Source organism: Anomaloglossus baeobatrachus, assembly GCF_048569485.1.
Source record: "Anomaloglossus baeobatrachus isolate aAnoBae1 chromosome 5 unlocalized genomic scaffold, aAnoBae1.hap1 SUPER_5_unloc_3, whole genome shotgun sequence".
Classification (NCBI taxonomy): Eukaryota; Metazoa; Chordata; class Amphibia; order Anura; family Aromobatidae; genus Anomaloglossus; species Anomaloglossus baeobatrachus.
In genome coordinates this window covers 2,516,363-2,522,362 of record NW_027441806.1, presented here as the reverse complement: position 1 = coordinate 2,522,362, position 6,000 = coordinate 2,516,363, and the positions used below count along the sequence as shown (strand labels likewise).

At 39.0% G+C, this 6,000-nt stretch overlaps 1 pseudogene; it reads right to left on the bottom strand.

The window, feature by feature from the left end:
* Positions 1 to 285: 285 nt before the first annotated feature.
* Positions 286 to 6,000, bottom strand: part of LOC142259193 (uncharacterized) — a 65,960-nt pseudogene continuing 60,245 nt past the window's right edge.

Genomic DNA, 6,000 nt, shown 5'->3' with positions numbered 1-6,000 from the left:
TAATCATCTTTTTGATGTTATTCGAAGTTATTGAGATGCACCTGTATATTGCATCTCCCTGTGTGAATTTTTCTTAATGCTCAACAAATTATAATTTTAAAGTAAAACATTTCTAAAACTTCTAGGTATGATAATAGCTTCCACCCGTGTAATTTATGGGATATTCAAAAAGATTGCATTTTTAATGTAATATAGAAATATATATCCAAAAAACTCCAGCGGACAAATTCCAAGACACAGATTATGTTCTTAAAATATTCTTGCAAAGCAAATTTTATTAGATAATTCCATTAAAAATAGATCCACACATGGAGCAAAAAAATGGTATGTCGGATAAGATAGTAGTCTCAGACTACGCGTTTCGGCGCATGTGCGACATCTACATGGTCCCTTATTATTAATGTAAAATATTTCCCACATTCTATCATGAAAAAGACTTCTCTGTGTGAGTTCTCTGGTGTCCAACAAGATGTGATCTTTGGATAAAACATTTCCCACATTCAGAACAGGAATATGGCTTCTCCTGTGTGTGAGTTCTCTGATGTGTAACAAGAATTGATTTCTGTGTAAAATATTTCCCACATTCTAAACATGAAAAAGGCTTCTGCCCTGTGTGAGTTCTCTGGTGTATAATAAGATGTGCTTTCCGTGCATAACATTTCCCACATTCTGAACATGAAAATGGCTTCTCCCCTGTGTGAGTTTTCTGATGTGTAACAAGAATTGATTTCTGTGTAAAATATTTTCCACATTCTGAACATGAAAATGACTTATCCCCTGTGTGAGTTCTCTGATGTGCAACAAAATGTTGTTTATGTGCAAAACATTTCCCACATTCTGAACATGAAAAAGGCTTCTCTCCTGTGTGAGTTCTCTGATGTATAACAAGAAGTGATTTTTGTATAAAACATTTCCCACATTCTGAACATGAAAATGGCTTCTCCCCTGTGTGAGTTTTCTGATGTCTAACAAAATGAGATTTATATGAAAAACATTTCCCACATTCTGAACATGAAAATGGCTTCTCCCCCGTGTGAGTTCTCTGGTAACTAAAAGACTCTGAAGAAAATCTTTTCTCCCCTGTGTGAATTTGTTTAAGTATTTTTTCAGATTCTAAAGTAGAAGATGATGTTTTTACTGTAAGAGCATTTTTATTTTGAATGCTTGTTTTGTGACTTTTATTTTTCTTAATAGTCTGTGATACATCAGAAGGTAGGACCTGTTCAAAAGAATGAGAGGATATATCTTTGCTTTGAAGAGATGATGCTATATCTGGAGCAATGGCATTCACTTCAGTGACATCTTGTGTGATATCAAGGTGATTTGATTTAAAAACTGAAGATGTCAGTTGTGCCACTGATCTACTGGTACAGTCATCTGCCAAGAATAAAAATAATTTTTAATAATATATATAGAAATGAAAGGATACGATTTATGAAATAGCTAAAGAAATTGCAAGTTATGTAGCAATCTATAATTAGAATATTTACCGAAACAAAAAATGTTCATAATCTAACAGTAGACCTCAGAGCAGGAACCAGTAGACCATGATGTTCAACCCTCTTTGCTAATTTTGCATCCCAAATATTTGAATAATAATCCACCAAACAATGTTTTCTGGCCAAAATTATACCAAAAACCTTTTACTCGATCAGTGGAAAAATGGAGGGTTTCCACATTAGTTCTAGCTGAAAAACTCTTGAAAAGCAATATGGCTCCATAATTCAATAAAAAAAATCCCAAAACCAAATGTCCTCAATTCTTGTCAGCGTTACAGTGACCCAAAAACTGTTACTATCCATGTTTGGCATTGCCACAGGGAAGAAGCCACAAACATTTACGGTGTGTTTGTTTCCTGGAGACCAAGCTGGGTGCTATGTACTGGGCAGTATAATGGCATATTTGTAATTTTCCCTCTAAAACATCCACTCTTTGCTAATTTCCAGAGACTGCCTCTGGAGTCAAAAATAGTCATTTAGGCTAAAGGAGAATACGGTAAATGCTATTTATTGACTATATCAGAAATTCCAAATAATTCAAATGACCCAAATTCTCATGAAACATTAAATTCTTTATTATTTTATTAGACAAACACACAAGAAAAATATTAAAAAGATGGATAATGATTTAAAAATATCCTGGGTTCAACACATCAGTGTTTATGATGTTATGTGGCCTGCCTGGTAACATGCTGATGTGATATTATTCCTGTTAATCATATAACAGATTGAATTTTGCTCTGTTAACTCTTAATATACAGTAGATACATAGGTATATTAGGCAATTGTTTTCAGCAATTCATGTGACAACGTGAGTGCTTATAGAGAATTTTTTCTGATGCAGTTTTTTTATGGCTTGCCTTAGAAATAATAACTCTGCATAGACTCATTGGAATAAGCAGATTATTTCTATCCCTAAACAAAACTATTCAACCCCTCATTCATCTCATGTATATTTGGTCTCTCAAATTGTTTATTTATTTTTAGCTGTACGCTAATGCACTAGCACTTTCCTATAGATCACAAATTATATATTATAACTGACCTCGATGCGGGCGGATTAGGGGTTGAATACTTTTACAAGAGACCAGCCTCACAGAAACATATGTACAGGAATTTGTTCAAAAAATTGTGTGTGATGAACCTGTGTGAATTTATCATGTACAATATTAAAAAAAAGAAAAATTAACACTTGTTGAACCCAGGAAATTTTTATATCATTATCCATCTTTTTAATATTTTTCTTGTGTGTTTGTCTAATAAAATAATAAAGAATTTAATGTTTCATGAGAATTTGGGTCATTTGAATTATTTGGAATTTCTGATATTTGATGACCTTCAAAATAGTTTGATAAGTTGGAAATTTATTGACTATATGTTGCGGTATCACTATTTGTTTTAAGAACATCCAAATGCAATGTTTGAAGCGAAATTCAGACTACTTTTTTTTTTTTTTAGTGAACAGGAAACAAATTAATTTATAATCTATAATTCTATTTTGACAGAAAAAGTTTCCCTAGATTAATCAACCACGTTCGCTCAGTCCATCTGGGTAATCCAATTGTTTACAATTTGCTGGCATAGAACGGGTCGTTATCTCACAAATAGGAGGTAATACACACAAAATCCTGTTACAAAAAGAAGCACGCTGGATAATTGACCTAAAGGCACTTGGCTCTTTAGGCTCAAATGAAAAAAATGAAATGTCAGTTTTTCTTTGATTAGATCATAACTTTCATAATTTAACTGATATTAATTATTTTGTATGCCCTATTATTAATCATCTTCTCTGATATTGTGTCCCTGTATTTATATTTCCAATTTGTTACATTGTATTGTTTTTAGTATGTTTTTAACCTTTTTCTTCACTTTTTTGTATTTGCAGTTGATTGTATTTATCGCTGTCACCTGTTTTCACCTTTACGGATGTGACAGGTGGACCCGTACAAGCGCTATTCTAAGTGCAAAACGACAGCCATTATCTTCGCATCCTCTCCCTACCCTCGTATGTCTACATGAAATAAAGGACACTGCATTTTATTTTCGGTGAGTGCCGCTCTTCCTTCTAGGATTTTGTGAACAAATCAATCTTAAATTACATATAAGAACTTACAATGTGTAACAAAAAAAAATCTCAGACACTGGGATCAGACTCAGCATTAGGCCCCCTTCACACGTCAGTGATTCTGGTACGTATGTGCTTTTATTTATACGTACCAGAATCACTGACATACGCAGACCCATTATAATCAATGGGTCTGCTCACACATCAGTGATTTTTCACTGAACGTGTCTCCGTGCAGCGTACACCCGTAGCCGTGTTTCTGCACGGAGACAAGTCAGTTGTTTTCTGGCATCACTGATGACCCACGGACCACACTATGGTGTGATCCGTGTGTGATCCGTGAAACACGTACCAGAAAATCACTGACATATTAAATATTAAATATTTTAAACTTACCTTGCCTGCGATTCACTCTGCAGTCTCCGCTCTCGGCAGCTCCTGCCTGGCTCATGCATATTCATGAGAGCAGGAATAGCCGACCAGGAAGTAGCTGCTGAAAGCGGTGGGCGGACGCTGCAGAGCCGAGGAGTTCAGCACCATGGACAGCAGGAGCTAAGGCAGGTGAGTAATGTCCATATGCAATCACGGATTGCACATGGGCAACCCACATGTGCCGTGAATCACGGAGGGACATGTGCGTGTTTTACACATCAGTGAAGAACGTCAGTGTTTTTCACTGACATGTGAATCGGGCCTTACAAAGGTGTTATCATGTAAAGTGACAGATGTCAGATTGGAGAAATGGGGCTTGAATAGGAGCAAAAAACTGGCTGCAGTGGAAAGCCATGAAATAAGAGCAGCTTTGGTACTAACTACTATAGAGAAACACTGTGACTATAGACAATAACACATCTACTAAAATGATCGCCCTCCACCCCGACAGCCTTCACCATCACTGATTTAGTAACTAGAGGTGACACATCTGGAGTAATTACAGTATGTGGCTCGGGGGCTCTCGGCAATCCAAACTATTGTAGGGGCCAATACCTTCTGTCAGATGAGTTTCTTGAAGACATTAGACATTTAGAGAGAACGTTAACATAGTCCAGTAAATCAGAGTTGTACTCATTTACGATGGACCATTGGCGCTACTATGAGTTTTGGCCATAATAATAGAGGAAGTATTAGTGCTCCCCATTTCAGGAGCGATTGTGCAGTAATCTGAATTCCTTAGGATCGGAAACAAAATAGAATTCATCATGATCCTGTAGATGTGAGTAACTGTATTTTAGAGACATCAACCACGCACAGCTTAGCAATTTATCATGGCGGAGGTGTCATGTTCTTGTGTAGTTAATCACAATCCTTTTTGAAGGAGACAAGTGGGATTGGAAAGAACATCTTTGCTCTATCCCCACAAAGCAGGACCTGGAGACCATGTTTAAAGGGAACCTGTCACCTAGGATATATGCGTTCTGACCTATCAGCAGACGCATGTGTGCCCTAATTACACCTCCCTACCCATCCCTGTGCTGTAAAATTGTATAATATGAAAGTAATAAAAAACGTTTTATTACCTTCATATTTCGTATGTTAATAGCAGGGAATGTGGTCACAGGGGCGGCGCCTTGCCTTATGGACGTCTCCATACTTTCCGTGGTATTACGCCTCTGTGGGCGTGATACCATGGAGCGACGTCCCCGTCGCTCATTCTATCCTGCGAGCATTGCGCCAGGCTTCTCTTCCGGGTTCTCCTTGTCAGTTTCAGTTTGTTCAGAGCACGGTATCTTGTATGCCGTAGCGACCGCATGATAACACAGGCCTCACTATTTGGTTGTGAATTTGGTTAACATTTTATTCAGGTGCAGAAAGGGTTAACAAATTTTCAGTCAGTGGCTCTGAGGTATTCTGGCTCTGACAGGTTTAGTCTGGTTTTTGCGCGCCCGTTTTTGCTGCCAGCTGATTGGATCAGCTGGCAGAAAGTGCGGGTAATTTTAACTATAAAAGTAGCTGCTTCCGTCAGCTGGCTGTCAGAAGAATTGAAGATCAAGAAGAACAGCTGATGGAGAGCCTGCGAGGTCGGCGGAGAAGCCTGGCTTAAACAATGCCTGGCGGTGCCCAGGCGGCCAGCAGAAGCCGAGGAAGAGATGGACTGCGACGCTGCGGTGATTCAACTCACCGCTCCTGAGGAGATGGCAGCGCTGACTGAGGAAATCCCAGCAAGGAGGAGGTCCCGGAGACGCAGCAGCTTCCTCCCCCCGACGTCATCGTCCAGAGAAGAGGGGAATGCCGGAGCGGAGTTATCACCGCCCATCTTGTCTGCCGGGACTTCAGCACGTCATCCTTCTGCACCCGGTCATGTGTCCAGGAAGAGGAAGAGTGGATCATCTAGTCAGCGCCGTCGTAAAAGCGCGGCGCTGACCCAGGGATTTGAAAATCCTAGCAGGTGCAGGGCTGCACCAGCAAGTGTGAGCGTGCCGGAGGCCGGAAGAGCGA